Source organism: Chenopodium quinoa, unplaced genomic scaffold (genome assembly GCF_001683475.1).
Source record: "Chenopodium quinoa cultivar QQ74 unplaced genomic scaffold, ASM168347v1, whole genome shotgun sequence".
In the NCBI taxonomy this organism is placed as follows: domain Eukaryota; kingdom Viridiplantae; phylum Streptophyta; class Magnoliopsida; order Caryophyllales; family Amaranthaceae; genus Chenopodium; species Chenopodium quinoa.
This window is the reverse complement of record NW_018742345.1, coordinates 4871522-4889584: the sequence shown is the minus strand read 5'-3', so window position 1 is coordinate 4889584 and position 18063 is coordinate 4871522.

Sequence of the window (18063 nt, the reverse complement as noted above, 5' to 3'; positions counted from 1 at the left end):
AAATTCTTTCAATTGTAGAATCATGTCTTCAACTATCGACAATAATCTTATGTTCCCAGAACTTCCCGAGAAGTTAACATTTAGCTTGAATTTGGTAAACTTCAAGGAATGAGAAGAGGAACTCCGTTTGACCCTCCGCAATTGCTACCTAGAGCATATCTTGGATACTCCCATCCTGAGTTTCTACTCAAAAGGGATTGTGAGCGATATGGTCATGAGGAGTGGAGTTATGATTGCAAGAGAATCTCTCGACTCATGGAAAACTCCATTCCGGAACAGTGGAAGAAGAAATTCTCCAACTACCTTCCGGATGTACTTCTCAAGGCTCTAGAAGATGTGGTCAATTTGAGGGTAACAAAGAGCGATATGGGCAACTATGATGGACTCGTGGAAGAAGTGACTAGGTCATTGTCTAACATGAGGATCAAGCCACCGCAAGATGGATGTCTTAGCAAAGAAAGGCAAGAAGTATGGGCTAGGGTCTATAGTGCAAGACTTAGACCCGGGATGCCAGTTCAAGCCCATGTGCAAAAGATGACAAGGTTATTTAACCATCTGGAACTAATTGGTAAACCGGCGGAGGATGAGCAAGCGGCTCATATGATTTTAAGCTCACTCTACTCGGGATACGTTGCAATTAAGATGCGACTTACCAACAGTCAGAACAAACTATCCTACAAGGAAGTTGTCCAAGAGCTCTAGAAAACCTATTCTTGCAAGGCGGCTACGTTTGCTCTAAATCTCAAGAAAAAGGAGATAAAAAACAAGGCAAAGATGCGTTGCTTCTATTGTAGTAAGCAAGGCCACTACAAAAGAGAATGTAGCGAGTATCTGGAAGATGAGGCAAGAGGAAAGATAGCCTCAATCTCAGGTATCATCCACACACTTGAAAATAAGAAATTTATAAGGTATTTGATATCGGAAAATTGACTCATTTTATGCTCTTATTTCAGGAACAAAATGAGCAGTGTTTTTCAAGTGGTCATGAGTACACAAGTGGAAGAAGAAGTAAATCTATCCAAAGAAAGCTTGTAATCTCATGTATTTTGTCTAAATTCTAAAACTTGTTAAGTTTTATCTACCATACTTTGATCTTGCGACGTTAAACGTCATTTTAAACCTTGATCACAAGACCTATTGTTTAAATGTCTTGTTTATATTTATGGAGATTACACCTTTTGTGTGTTTAGACAAAAAAATTTATGATAATACCAAAAGAGCTAAGACCATGGAGTCAAACCAAACTTACTTGTGGCATTGTCGTCTTAGCCAAATCAACATCAAACACATCAAGAGACTTCTACAGGAAGGAGTTCTTGACTCTTTCGATTTAGAATCGTTTGAGAAGTGCGAGGGATGTTTATTAGGAAAGATGATTAAGCAGCCATTCTCCAAGATGGGAGAAAGGGCAGGAGACTTATTAGGTCTAATACACACTGATGTATGTGGACCAATGAGCTCCACCATAAGAAATGGACACCGATATTTTATCATCTTCACAAATGACTATAGTAGTTATGGTTATGTCTTCCTAATGTCGCATAAATCTGAATCATTAGAAAAGTTCAAAGAATTTCAGAGTGAAGTTGAAAATCAGCTTGGCAAGAAAATCAAAGCCCTTCGATCGGATTGAGGTGGTGAATTGAGCTAAGAATTCGATGACCATCTAAAAGTAAAAGGGTATACTTTCAGAATTGACACCTCCATGAACTCCACAATGGAACGGAGTATCCGAAAGGAGAAAGCGGACCTTGTTAGACATGGTACGATCAACAATGGGTCTTAGTGATCTTCCTATCTCTTTCTGGGGACACATACTTCTAACTACGGCACTAACACTGAACCGTGCACCATCAAAAGTTGTAGAAAAACTCCATATGAATTATGGACAAAGAAACCTCCTAGGTTGTCTTTTCTAAAGATATGGGGATGCGAAACATATGTCAAGAAATTGATTTCTGACAAACTTCATCCCAAATCTGACAAGGTTTACTTTGTGGGCTACCCAAAAGAAACCAAAGGGTATTACTTCTACAACAAATCGGAGAACAAAGTGTTTGTTGCTCGCGATGGTGTCTTTTTGGAGAAGGAACACCTTTCCAAAATGACAAGTGGGAGGAAAATCGACCTCGACGAAGTTCGTGAGGATGAGCAACAAAATTAGAATGACAGTCAAAGTACTCAAACAACATCTGTTGACGCAGGTCAAAATGATCAAAATGTGCAAAGTCAAACCGACAATACAAATGCTCAATCCATTACCCTACGTAGGTCTTAGAGGCCGAGATCTCAACCTGATAGATATCTTGGTTTAGTATTAACTGAGATCTCAAAGGACATCCTGATTATGGATGGAGATGAACTGGCAACCTACAAGCAAGCGATGGCAAGCACCGACTCTGCTAAATGGCGTGAAGCCATGAGATCTGAAATGGATTCCATGTTTGAAAATCAAGTCTGGGACTTGGTTGACTTATACACCTATCGGTTGTAAGTGGATTTTTAAGATGAAAACCGACAAAGATTATGTATTCATTTACAAAGCTAGATTGGTGGCAAAAGGTTACAGACAAGTTCATGGTATAGATTACTATGAAACCTTTTCACCAGTCGCAATTCTTAAATCCGTTCGGATCCTCCTAGCGATTGCTGCATATTATAACTATGAAATATGGTAGATGGACGTCAAAACCGCCTTCCTAAATGGTATTTTGGAAGAAACTGTGTACATGACACAGCCTGAAGGTTTTGTCTACCAGAACAATGCTGGGAAGGTTTGTAAACTTAAGAAGTCCATTTATGGACTAAAGCAAGCTAGCAGAAGTTGGAATCTGCGGTTCGATGAAGCCGTCGGTAAGTTTGGTTTTATTAAGAATCTAGATGAATCTTGTGTTTACTAGAAGGTCAGTGGGAGTGACATCGCCTTCTTAATCTTATATGTCGATGACATATTGCTCATTGGAAACAACATTTTGTTGTTAGAGTCTGTAAAGGCCTGGCTTGGAAAATGTTTCTCAATGAAAGACTTAGGGAGGCTCAGTACATACTAGGCATCAAGATCTACAGGGATAGATCAAAAAGGATGATTGGATTGAGTCAAAGTACTTATATTGATAAGGTACTTGCTCGATTTGGCATGGAGGAGGCCAAGAGAGGTCACCTGCCAATGTCACATGGCATAACCCTAAGCAAGAAGCAGTGTCCACAGACACCTGATGAGTGGGAAAGAATGAATCTGATTCCATATGCTTCGCTTATTGGATCGATAATGTATTCCATGATATGTACTAGGCCAGATGTATCGTATTCCTTTAGTGCTACGAGCCGTTACCAATGAGATCCAGGAGAGGCCCATTGGACTGCGGCCAAGAATATCCTAAAGTACCTGAAAAGGAACAAGAATAAATTCCTGGTGTATGGTGGTTCAGAGGAATTAGTTGTTGAAGGTTATACCGACGCAAGCTTCCAGACAGACAAAGACGATTTCAAATCGCAATCTGGATATGTGTTCTCTCTAAATGGAGGAGCGTTCAGTTGGAAAAGTGCCAAGCAGAGTACAACTGCAGATTCTACAACTGAAGCCGAGTACTTAGCAGTTGCTGAAGCGGCTAAGGAGGTTGTTTGGATTCGTAAGTTCATTGGTGAACTTGATGTTGTACCCTCCATAAAGGGTCCAATAGCCCTCTATTGTGACAACAATGGAGCTATTGCTCAGGCCAAAGAGCCAAGGGAACATTAGAAAGTCAAACATGTCAAACGGCGGTTTTACATGATTCGAGAATGGAAATCAGAAGGTGAAATCAGAATTTGCAAAGTTGGAACGGATGACAATGTAGCCGATCCACTTACTAAACCTTTGCCTCAAGTGAAGCACAACAAGCACGTTGAGGAAATGGGAATCAGGCATGTAGGAGAATGGCTTTGATTTCCTTGTTTGGTGTTTTAGTTAAATTTTGAACATTTAATGTAAGACACTAGGAAAAATCATTCAAGTTTTGGAGTAATATAAATTTCATGCAATATTTTATCACTCCACTTGCTATTTAATTATGGTTTAGGATTAAATAATGAGTCCATTTGATTCTTGGAATATTCAAAATAGGGTATCAAGACCAGTCTTGGTAAGGAAACACCTATTACGTGAACATTGAATATTATTATATAAAATTATCCCTAATCGTGGTCATTTAAACAATGGACGATTAATGAACAATTGAGATTAGTGTGTAGTCTGATTTATAGCACTGTTTCTTGTGCTACAAGGACATGATTGTCATAAATCATTTGCAGAGGTATTGGTTTAAGAACCATAATGGATCGACCTATGAGAATACTTTAAGAGATTAAAAATCGTTATAAGTATACTTCTCATTATGGCTATCGGAACCTATTTCCTCGACCATGAGTATTGTAAGTTCTCTTGTTTGAGTACTAGTTCGCCTTGATGTTGTCAAACGCCTGCCGTAATAAGGGATTATAACGGCAACACTCGGGCGGCTAGGTCCTCTCAGTAAGAGGAGCTTCATTACAAGACTGGGAATGTCCCCCTTCAAAAATAGGGAAGATGTCTTTGTTGTATACAAGGCCTCTCGTAGAACGAGACTGTAAAAATGCATGGTCGTGCTCGAATGGATTTTAGAAATCATCTGTTTATTAACAGTCGGACTCGGAATTGAGAAACACTTCTGGACGTAATAAGGATGACGAAATAATCTTACCTTATAGTTCATGAAGAGACATTAAGTGACATAGGAAAAAGGCTATACACTAAATGCGCACTTGTCCGGAAGGACAAGTGGGAGATTGAAAGGAATGGTGTCCTTCGAACAAGTGTACTATTCCGTTAGCGGGTTCAAAATTATTAGAAAGTTAATATATTCAGTAAGGTCAAGTGATCGGAATGTCTAGGTGGAGGCCGCTTCCGATCAGTAATATTAATGCATAATTAATATTACAGCTTAATCTTGACTGAACCCTTCGGGTCTCACCCTTTCCAGTAAACGAACCGACTTGACGAATTAATTCAGAAGAAATTAATTCGTCGCCCGAGTATTAAATATTTAGACGTCGGAAATTCCAGCTTAGAGCATCAAAACCGAGCGTCGGAAGTCGAGTCAGAAATAGGGGTGGGACTTCGGTCTGGCGGTTCGGTTTGACCTCGGTTTGAGTCGGTTTTGGTTTGGAGCGGTTCGGATTGAAACGGTTTAGTTTAGCTGGCGGGTCGGTTTGGTTCGATTTGGGTTAGTCACGGCTCGGTTTGGTTTCGGTTTATTTCTTTGCGGTTTAAATTCGGTTTGGGTCATAAGCGGGTCGGTTTATAAACGATTCGTATTATGTCGGTTCGGTTTGATACGGGTCGGTTTAAGGGGCGGGTTTACCCGGGTCAATGTCAGTTCGGTTTACAAATGGTTTGGATCAAGCTGGTTTGGTTTGAAATGGGTCGGTTTAGGGGCGGATTTACCCGGGTCTATATCGGTTCGGTTTATAAACGGTGCGAATCATGTCGGTTCAGTTTGAAATGGGCCGATTTAGTAGAGGGTTTACACAATTCAATTGGTTCGGTTTATGAACGGTTTGGATCATGTCGGTTCGGTTTATAAGCGGTTTGGGTCATGAATTCATGATTGTTTTAAAGATCGCGTCATGACCATGATTTAATGAGTTGATAATTATAATACGATAAATCAATAATTAAGAATGTACAAGTATTCAATTAGATTGATCAACAAGTGTTTTAAACTTTTAAGTTTTAATAATCAGATTTGTAATTATGTTTATCGATTGTAGTACATACCAATAATTCAATGAGGCAATGATACTTATGATAGTATGATAATGATACCAACCGTACATTCGTACGATATGATATACATAATAATTAATCTATAATTACATATACATTAACAATATCGTATTGAATCAATTTCCATTTCCAAACATTGCATTTCTTATAAATTATAACTTACACGAGATTAAATGGATTCGTTATTTAGTTTGTTACTTTATTTAGATTACTAACTCAAACAACTTAATAAGTTAAATGGACGAAATCACTAATTAAAGTGGTGATGAAATCATTATGCAATACTAATGTACGAATAGTCAAATATACAACGGTTAGATTGAATGCCCATGAAAAACAATGGTTAGATTTTCATTACTTTATTAGTTATTAGTATTATTACTTATTAAGTTATTATTAGTTTATTATATATACTGATATACAGTCACATACTCACAGATATATATAATATACATATAGACTATAGAGATGTCAGATATTGATGTGCATTAACTCATTAAGTCATTAACGGGTCGGTTTAAACGGTTTCGGTTCATAAACGGTTAGCGGGTTACAAATGGTTCGGTTTAAACGGTTTTTTTTTCGGTTTAAACGGTTTCGGTTTATAAACGGTTCGGGTCATTAACGGGTTTATAAACCATTCGGTTCGGTTTCGTTTCGGTTCGGATTTGCGCAGTTTGGTTTGTTATCGATTTACGGTCCGTAACGGATTGACATTGAGCAGTTCAATTCGGTTTCAGTTTGATATTGAACGGTTCAGTTCGGTTTTCGGTTTATATTTATCGGTTTATAAACGGATCGGTCCGTGATGGTTCGGTTCGGTAACGGGCGGTTTCACGGTTCGGTTTGAAAAGTCCCACCCCTAGTCAGAAATAATAAAAGACGAGACGCGCAAATAATAATAAATCGCCAATATTTCCCAAAATACCCCTAGCATCGGAGTGCCCCGAGCATCCGAGTACTAGGGGAAAAAATGTCCTAGCATAGGCGGCTAGCAAGCGCACCAAGCCGAGCCATGCACGTCCGGCTGGTGCGTGCTAGCGCACCACAACTAGCACCGTTCTAGCAGCCGCAAGCATGCGTGCTAACAGCGCATGCACGGGCTGGGCACTAGGCGGATTGTGGCTGGGCCATAGGGCCGTGTACTAGGGGAGCAAGTGGGACTATATGGAAAGCAAGTGGAGTGAGGGACATGTGGCACAAGGAGAGCATTGAGTGGGGAGCAAGTATTGTCCCCTACTCTCCATGTGGTCCTCACCACCCTTTATATATGATAGTGCCACTTGTAGATTTATTATTAGTTTGCTTATTAATTTTAATTTAGCTTTAAAATAAATTGTGGAATTTCATGACTCCCACATTGATGGGATAGAAATTCCCACTCTCCCTCTTGCCTATAAATACCCATCTTGGGTTTTTTGGAAGAGTGCTTGAGTAGGAGTTCAATGGAGCATTGCATTAGCAAAAACTCTTAAGTTCACATAATACTCGGGTTTTGGTCGGACCTCACTAACCTCGAGGTAACGGACCTTAAAGTTGCTAGTAGTTTTTGCGGGTGGACTTTCGTTGGAGGCTCTCGTGTGAGCGGGGTTAAAAGCTTTCAAGTAAGAGCTCGACTTTGAGGGCAAAGCACGCGTCAAAGGTAAATTCCGGTTTTATCCTTTTATGTTTATTTGTTATGCTTTATGGTTTTATTAATTGTGAGTGGTTCTTTGGGTCGGGGTAGTTTTCGCGATAAGTTGGACTTACCAAACCCCAACATCTTTTGCTCTAGCTTCCTTCTCTTTGGACGCCACCATGCTTAAGTGTATGATCACAATGGGGTTCAAGTTTGGGGTAATGCTTGAAATATTCCCTACAATTATGTTTTGCTTAAAATATTTATTTCGCACACATACAAGTAAGTTTATAATTATTTAAACCGTGTATCACACGGGATTAACCTAGTTTTTATTATAACACCACAAAAAAAACCAAAAAAATTGATTTCACCACCAGTTAACTTTGTCATCCAAAAAACCGTTAGTAAGCCCCACATTATACACGTGTCAATTATTTATTGGATTAAAAAAAGAAAAAAAAAAACCCTAAAATCTAATCCAGCCACCACCGGCACGGAATGCCACTGCCGTCAACACAACCCCGCCTCCTTCGCCGTCACCCAATCCCAACCGACCACACTCGATAGATGAAGCCAGCCCAGCCGACAACCCTCAACCGCCAAAACAAGCCCAACTGTATCCCAGCCTCACAACCTCAGCCCTGATTTGGTTTATGGGCACGAGTTTGGGTTAAGGTGAGAGTGAAGGTGAGGGTGAGAGGAGTAAGGCGATTTGTGGGTTCGGGTATGGGTTGAAGTTTCAGTGGTTCGGCGACGGTTTGGGATGGGGTGTCGGCTGGTTTAGGTTGGTGTTACGATGGATCGACAACGGTTTCAAAGGCTCGGTCCTCGGAGGTTCAGAGGCTGGGTTTGGGTGAAGGCGGATCGACAATTTTTTCGAAGCGCGACTACAGCTTAGGGGCTGGTATGGGTGACAGTAGATCGACGTTTGTTTTGGAGGCTCAACGGTTGTGGGGCTCGGCGGTGGTAATCGACGCCGATGGTGGAGGTGGTGTCTGGGTTAGCATTTTAAGGACTTTCTTTTTTTAAAATTTTTTTTCTTTTTTCTTTTTAAATTTTTCTATACAGTAGATGATTGACACGTGTACTGTGTGGGACCCACTTAACAGTTTTTTTTGGATGGAAAAGCGATGAGCGTCATTTATGGCGCTCAAAAGAATAAGATTTAGGTTCATTTTCTTTATTTTCTTTCACCGTTTTCATATAATTTTCTTAGTTTTATTTGGTTTTACATTTTTATAATTCATTTTGGTTCTCGATTTGTTTCTACGAGTTATTCATATTTTTAGATGATAATTCATAGTTTTAGTTTTAGTTTTATTTTATTATATTTTCTCTCTTAGTTTTATTTGTGTTTTGTAGGTGAATAATCAAGTCAATTTGCTCATTTTGAGGCTGCCTTGCTCGCGGGCATCACCTCGAGTGCACCGATGATAGGGATGCCCGGGAGCACAGACGAGCCGCACCGACTAGTGGCGGACCCAGCCTTGGTCCTGCTGGGTCACGTGACCTAGCCAAAATAAAAATATTTTTTTTTAAAAAAAAAAATGTCACCCATTTGAAAATAAGATATAAACATTATTTTTGGTTCTTACTTAACAATACAAACTTGTAGCATAGTGGTTGGAGGGATTGAGACAAAGCCCAATAAGCAAGGGCCCAACCACTCAGGTCTTGAGTTCGAGCATTGATACTTGCAAGTTTTGTATTCCTTATCTTTGTTTTTTCCTTCCTATGGTTATGTGATTTATTGATTTTCAAGTGATTATTTGATTTTTTTTTTCCCTTCTTTTTTCATTTAATTCGTTGTAGCAGTATTAGCTAGTAATAGATTTTTTTTTTTTTTGGTTTTCCTTTTGAAATGATTATGAACTTATGACTATTTGATTATCATGTGATTAATTTGATTATCCTTCAATGTTGTTATATTTTGTGTTGTTAAGACATTACATTAAGTGGTTTTTCTAATTTGTGTTGTATATATTATATTTGTATAATTAAATTGGGTTTTTTTGGGTATATAATATATAAGTTGCAAAAAGATTGAATTAATCTATTTTTGATAATATTGGATTTAGTAATTAAATTGAAATTGTGACTTAATTTTATTAAAAAACATATGATAAAACAAGTTTCTTTAGTCCCAATATGCATCTTCCTCCTCCACAAAATCATCCTCTATCACAAAATTCATCCACCTTCGGTATGTAGTCGATGGGTGATGATCGATAGGTGACAGTGACCCAGCACCTTAAAAATCCTAGATCCGTCACTGGCACCAACAACCTCCACCTCACGTACAACTCCTTTCCTTCCCCAATTCATGAGCAACAACAATAACCACCACCTTTCTCACCCCCAAAACATCCACCAATCACACCATCATCACGCAGCAATTACAACCCCGAGCAGCCCTGCCTCACTCCAACCACCACCGCAATAAAAGCCACCCTTCGCACCACCTCTCCAACCGTAGTTGCTGCCCCCTGTTCCAGCCGCAATGGCCTTCTTTATCCCGCAACTAACAACCTCGAATTTGAACCACCTCCAATCACAAACACTTCCGCAAACAGAGCTGTAGCAACCACCAATCACCACCAATTTCTCCACCGCAAACCACCGCAGCTGCAGCCAGCAAACACCATCATCTTCCAACTCAGTGCGTGCGTGAAAACCCACTTGGAGCCTCTGATTTTGATAAATTGCGGTGATCGAATGAACTTATTGATGAATTGGCTGGGGCTTCAGTTTTCAGCAAACTGGATCTCAGAGCTGGATACCACCAGTTGAGAGTCCACCCTAATGATGTTTTTAAGACTGCTTTTAGAACACATTCTGGTCACTATGAATTCTCGGTCATGCTATTTGGCTTGACCAATGCTCCTTCCTCTTTTCAAGGGTTGATGAATGAGGTATTTAAACCTCTGCTAAGAAGAAGTGTCTTAGTTTTCTTTGATGATATTCTGGTGTATAGCAAGACTTTGGATGAACATTGGCAACATTTGGCTGCTGTTTTAAGTTTAATGCAACAACACTCTATGTTTGCTAAGTTAAGCAAGTGTTGTTTTGTGACAAAGAGAGTGGAGTACTTAGGTCATTTTATTTCTGAAAATGGGGTGGAGACTGACCCTCAAAAGGTTGATGCAGTGAGTTCTTGGCCCACTCCCACTTCTGTCAAAGACCTAAGAAGTTTTTTGGGATTGACTGGATACTATAGGAGGTTTGTGAAAGGATATGCCACTATTAGTAAACCTCTGACTGATCTACTTAAGAAAGGTGCTTTTGAATGGCATGATGTTGCTCAGGCTGCTTTTGAGGCTTTGAAGACTGCTTTAACCAGTGCTCCTGTTCTTGTTGTTCCTTATTTTTCAAAGACCTTTGTCATTGAAACTGATGCCTCTAAGTTGGGTATTGGTGCTATTCTCATGAAAGAGGGTCATCCCATTGCTTTCATCAGCAGATCCTTGGGAGTTAAATGGAAAAAACTCTCTGTCTATGAAAAAGAATTGCTTGCTATGGTCTTTGTAGTGCAGAAATGGGAGCAATACTTAACTGGCTCACATTTTATAGTCAAGACTGATCAGAAAAGTCTGAAGTAGCTTTTACAACAAAATATTTCAACTCCCTTTCAACAGTTTTGGATCTCAAAGTTAATGGGGTTTGATTATGAGATTCAGTTCAAATTCGGGTTTGAAAATTTGGCTGCTGATGCTCTATCTAGGGTGCCTGGTTCCCAGATTCTGTTATTTGCTATCTCTATGATTGATTCTAATTTGGCAGCTGCAATCAAGGCTAGCTATGATTTAGATGAAAATACTCAAACTATATTGCAGGAGTTGATTGTTGGTTCTAGTTTCCCTGCTGGTTTTTGTCTGCAGGATGGCTTCATTAAAATAAATGGTCGAATAATGGTAGGACCTGATGATAATTTAAAGAGTAAGTTGTTACAATGGCAACATGCTCTACTTGAGGCAGGGCATTCAGGTAGAGATCAAACTCTTAAGAGAATGAAGGGCATTTTCTATTGGAAGGGTTTGTCGAAGGATGTAAGCAATTTTGTCAGAAAATGTGTGACTTGTCAAGCTTATAAGTATGACACATCTGCTAAGCCAGGTTAACTGCAACCTCTTCCAATCCCTGAGCAAGTTTGGACTGACATATCCATGGATTTTATCACTATCTTACCTTTGTCTATGAACAAGAATGCCATTTTTGTTGTGGTTGATAGATTAAGCAAGTATGCTCATTTCATAGCTCTCAAGCACCCTTTTACTGCTATAGAAGTTGCTCAGGTTTACTTGGACAATGTGTTCAAATTACATGGGTGGCCAAGGAGTATTGTGAGTGATAGAGACTCTATTTTTCTCAGCCAGTTTTGGAAGGGTCTATTTTCTCTTCATGGCTCAGAATTTTTGTTATCTTCAGCTTATCACCCTGAGACTGATGGACAAACTGAAGTGGTCAATTGATTCCTTGAGACTTACTTAAGGTGTATCACTAGTGACAAACAAAAGGAGTGGTGCAAGTATCTTCCTATGGCTGAATGGTGGTATAATACACACTTTCATTCAGCTTCAAGGATGACCCCATATAAGGTTGTCTACTGTCAACCTCCTCCTATTCACCTTCCTTACTTACCTGGGGAATCTAAGGTGGAACTGGTTGATAGATGTATGAAAAAACGTGAAGATATGATTGTTCTCCTAAAGCAACACTTGCAGGCTGCTCATAACAGAATGAAAATTTAGGTAGATAAAAAGAGGTCTGAGAGGTCTTTTGAGATTGGTACTTGGGTGTGGCTGAAGCTGCAGGGATATAAGCAACAATCTGTTCACTTTAGAAGCAACAACAAGCTAGCTGCAAAGTACTATGGTCCTTTTCAGGTTACTGCAAAAATAAGCAAGGTAGCATATTAGTTACAGCTACCAGCTCATGCTAAAATTCACAATGTATTCCATGTATCCCAGTTTAAGGGATCTACAGGCCCGTTGCCTACTGTGGCTATGGTGCCTGAATGGAGTGAAGCTTCTGATTCACACTCTCCTACCCATGCTGCTATTTTGGATACTAAGATGGTTCAGTCTGACACTTTTCCTACTGAGTATTATCTGGTTCACTAGACTAATCAGCCTGCTCATGACGCTACTTGGGTTGCTCGAGCTGATTTTGAGTATCAGTTTCCTGGTTTTCTTACCTAAGCCTTGAGGTCAAGTCTTTTAAAGGGGGAGGGTATGAGACAGGCATTTTAGTAACAAAATTATTATGTTTGTTATTTTTGTTGTTTTGGCGGGAAAAGTAGTTATTTTCTTTTGTTGCCCTTTTTAGCCTTTTTGCTCAATTAGTTTGTTACATTTTGCAAATGAGTGGCTGTAATAGAATTAGCCAGCTACTTAAGTTGTTGTAATTGATTCTTCATGAATTAATGATGATCATAACAACTTCTCTCTCTATCCTTCTTCTCTTCTCTTTCTCTCTCTCTAAAATCCCTCTTCTTCTTCTCCTTCTTCCTTAATCCTCTCTGAAATTCTCTGTTTAATTTTGGAAATTCATTTCTCCCTTATCAATTTGCGGTGATGATGTGCGAAGCATGGGATTATATCCCATAATTAAGAGCAGCCAAAAGCAAATCAAAGTCCACTGACTTCTTTCAACTTTGTTTTATTTTCCATTCTTTTTAATTCTTCTTTTTATTTTCTGCTCTGATATAATAGGAATTGGGAACTGATTTGAGCCTTTGATTACATTTGAGGTGACGGTTGAGATACCATCCGAGTTTTTGCTTAAGTAATGGCATTTTGGTAATTTAATGTATTTAATTTTTACAAGAATATGATAAGATTTAATCCAATCTCACGCCCATTTGTTCTTGCAGCAAGTTGCCAATTCTCTAGCTTTCAAAATTTTCACTCTTCGATCCCCTCGCGTCTTCGATCCGAGCTAAGAATCTCCATGGTTGAATCGAAGAACTTTAAATCTGGAATTTTAAGAAGTATCTCACTGAAGGTTTTTTTTCTAATTTATTTTATTTTCATTAGTTCTATTGTGGTTTTTCACTTTTTTGCTTGAATTTGGGGGTTTTGCTCGGATTTCTCGCATTTTTATGATAAGGTATGTAAATTTTGGTATATAAGTCATTTGAATTTGCTTAATTTAATTCAATTTTGCTTGATATGGGTTTTGATTAATTCGATTTTGAATTTTGGGGGTTTTACTACTTTTGTTCGATTTGTTTGTGTTGTTGCATTTTTTTAATTAGATTATAATAAATGAAAAGAAATTTAGGGCTTGTTTTGTTATTTTTATGAATTGATAGCATATGTTGACGAATTTTGAAAAGAAGTGTAAACAAGTAAAGAAGGTTTTTTGTTTTTTTTTTGTGCTTTTTTCTCTTCAGCTCTGCATAGAAAAAAGCACAAAAACTAAGTGGAGAAGGTTATTTAGAATCATCATTATTGTGTAAAACGAATTTTGTGCTTTTTAAATTTTTTTTTTTTCTAATTTTTATGATTTACTTTTGAGCTAGTATTATTTACACAATTGTCTGAATAGTCATGTCCAATTATATTGTTCTCATTCTTTCTCTTGGTAATCATGATAATACCACAACCATACTTTGTAGCCATGTACTTTGTTGGTATTGCTTCGTTACTGTACACACCCATTTGTGTTTCCCCAAAAACAAACCCAGTGATTAGTACCTTTCACGTCGAATCATAATTGAATGAAGTGAAAGTGTGGAAAGTTTAGTGTTGCGGATAGTTTTAATTTCTTTTATCTTCTCTTTGCTTTTGAAAACCTATTTTAAGAAAATAGTCAATCCAGTTTGGTTGGTCCATGATATGGGTCTAATAGTAGTGTAGTTGGATAGGGATTGAAGAGAGATTTTGAACGATATATTATAAGCCCAATTCCGATGAATAATGAGGAAGTTATGGCCAAAATACTAAACTGGGCTCGGTTTGGTTTTTATATGCGGCCCAATGATATAGAGGAGGGCTTATTATTAATTATCATTCCTTATTATTAATTATCATTCCTAAAGCTAATAGGATTCATTATAGTCTTCTAGAATACTCTACAAGGTTCTTTTAAATCCTAATGGAGTTAGGATTGATAATTATGTTTTAAAGAGTTTGAAATTGAATAAAACTACTCCTTTTTAGAATCCTTATTTTGTACCAAGTGGAATATATTCAGATTTTTTTTTCGTGATTCATAATCTTTATCCAAATTTTATATGGTTGGATAGATCTTGAAATTATCTTTCCAATGATATATTATAATATTAAATCCGAGTTATAACGAAAAAGATATGAATAAGACATGAAACTCTATCCAAAATTGACACCCTTCCACTATTTCGGCCATATATTTTTATCTCCAAAATATTTTAATCTGATTCTAATTGGGTTAAATGGTAGACTTCAAGAGCTTTCCAACGACATATTATGTGCCTTATTTGGACTTCCGGATCAAAAGATATGATAAAAAACAAAAACGCGTGAAACTGATTATTAGCGCCTGACGCTAAGCATTGGCGCCCGGCGCTAACCTTTAGCGCCTGGCGCTAATTGCCAGCGTAGACGCTAAGCAAGTGTTATGCGCGTCAGAACTCTGTTTTGATGTTTTATCTTTTTGGCTGATTTTCTCTATAAATATTCTCCTAAAAACTCCGTTTTGATTCACAAACTCTCATTAAGATTTTCTTGATTATTCTCTCTCGATCTTTTCTAAACTAGCCTTCTCTCAAATACAAAATTCCACATTCGTAATACGTAGATACACCTAGCCATATTCGAAGTTGCCTTCGCCCTAGACGTGAAAGGTTTAATTTCTGAGGGTTTGGTCCTAAATCTCTCTTTCAATTATTTAATTTAATTGTTTTGTTTTATATTTTCTTTGAAGTTACTAATGTGTGTATTTTTTTATTAGAAAGAGATACGAGGCATCAAAGTAATTACTTTAATGGTTTTTATTGATGTTATGATATAGAGTTCATGCAGGTTGTTATTATGATATTCCTAGTATCATGTCTAGGGTAACTTTAATATTAAGTATGATTGTTATGATGCCTTTTATTTTTCTTTCCTAATATTCATGTTAGTATCATGTTAGGGCTAAATATTTGATCTTTATTGTTTAGTGACATCCTAGGGTTTGTTATTAATCTTGTTAGTATTATGCCTAGGATCTTTCTATTATTATGCTTTAACATTATTATGATTATATATGATTATAATTATTATTATGATGATTATTATTTTTTATTATGATTATGTTGCTTGATATATTTTTATTTTTATTGCTGATCACACCTTTTATGCATGTTTAAAGGGAATTGGTACTTGTAATCATGCTTAATAAGATAATTAATAATCTTGTTTAGGGTTAATTTGATTATAATTCAAGTGATCGCCAATAATAGATTTATTTGTGCATTAATAATCAACCAACATAGATAAACAGGTTTAGGGTAATCCTATTTATTGCATGTTAGTCAGAAAGCGCACATGAATACGATCAAAATAAAGTAGAGACCTATTATTAGGGCAGGTTCAATCTCTTTTAGGTTGGATTTGTACCTTCATCCCCAAACTCTATTTGGTTCAAGACCTTATGGAGTTGACGATCTCTTGGATCGTTAAGGGGTGTAACCTTCACCTCGTGAACTGTTTACAAGTTCCTAAAAAACTTGTTGACGACTCTTTTACTCTATCTTCTTTCCCTTTGGACGACACCGTACTTTAGTGTATGATCACAGTGGGGTTCAAGCTAGGGGATTAACGCTTGAAATATTCCCCTACAGTTTTTTTGGCGACTCCACTGGGGAGGATTTCTAATTTAATTCCTGAAATTTATTTCGGCAATGATTTAGAATGAGTGGATGAGACTCGTAAAGTTCTAAGTATTTCATGTGCGTAATTTTGATTAACATTATTGTCATATGCATAAAAAAAGATCTCATTGGAAAGACCATCCGTAATGAGTTAAAACATAGGATTTTATACGTAGGAAATTTGAGAAATATCTTTCACAACTAGGACTGAAATAATACTACGCGAAACTGGAAAATTTTATCGAGCACAAAAAGCTGCTAAAGCATGTAGGAATTAGCGTCAGCGACCAGAGGATTGGCGCCAGAATTTTAACTGTAGCGTCGGATGTTAGCATTGGCGCCAGGCGCTACAGCTAAAACTTTACGTCAAGCTCTGTTTGCTGGCGCCAAATTCTTCCAATACCGAGCCAGAAATATGCGTTCTAATTTCGACCAGTTTTTCGCATTGTTTGCTCGATCCTACTTCCTGATTGAGTTTTTCTCACTTTTCTGAAACCCATATGTGTTCTACATATGGACATAACCCTCTGGGAATTCATGCTCCATCTACCTGATTGAACACTCTGAGAAACAAAGGGTACATCCGAGAATGTTGAATTCACCAAACCATGGAAGCGATTTTTTTCTAAATTTGCAGTGTCCCATCCACTCGTGCCAACCCTTCACGGTTAGGCTTCCGCGCGGTGCATCCGGACAATTAACCATGGACCCTCTATTGACTAACCCATATCCCGAACTTTAGAGAACTAGAGCCATGTTTAGGTTGCAAACTCATTGCATCATATTGTGCCTACTTGACTAATTGTGCATTATTTGTTGTGCATACTCTATGTGATTTTTCCTAACCGTTTATTTGACTTGTGTTAAGACTAAATAAACTGATTAATGACTAAAGGACTTTGTTTAATTAATTAATTAATTAATTTGAGCTAATAAATAAACATAAAATCGAGTCATAGTTCCTTTAAGTCAACCCGGATTTTTATTTCCGTATACTACACAAGCGTCAACTTGTTTTGGTCATAGCCGGTGTTCTAGATAGAACTACGAGTCGTACAACCTATGGATCTGCAACCCCGAGTTTTATCTTTAATTTAGCGTTGGTTTCATCCCAATCAGAGTCACAGATCAAAAGTTATGATAAAATACCACAGTCTGTCCAGTTTAATGCATATACGTGAAGTCTTAACTTAGTCTTTGCTTGAGTCTAGCCACATAGTCTAGCCACATGGTCATGACACGAGTCTTAACATGTCATTACACTCACTAGTCTTAGTACACACTTTGTATATGTCACCATGACCATGTATTAGGTTCATGCATGAGTCGTTTTCCGTTATTTGAGTTGGGGGTACATTCTATTCCTAATTTTTTCATATCGATCTCTCCATCTACATCATCTTTCCATTCTATACGTGCTTTATCCATATCACAACCTTCATTATTCCTACCTTCTTCCATTCGTGCATGTTTTTTAGTCATGTGATTGACAAAAAAAAAAATGAGGATAATGATGAAACAAATGCACAAGGCAAGCTTCTCACCAAGATTTCATGCTTTCTTCTTCTTTTTTTCAAACCCTTTCCCCAATTAGTCTAGCATAGGTACCCTTCATCCTCCTTGGATTTATTTCTTAGAGTTTGATTTTTACCCTTCCCTTTTAATAAAATGAGCATTTATTTCCTTGCATATGATCATTGCATTGCATTAAGTCAAACTAAGCACAAGGTATACCAATGATTTGAGGCACCCCTTGTAGCCACATCATATTGCCTTTCACCTTTCTAAATTCTAATTTACAAT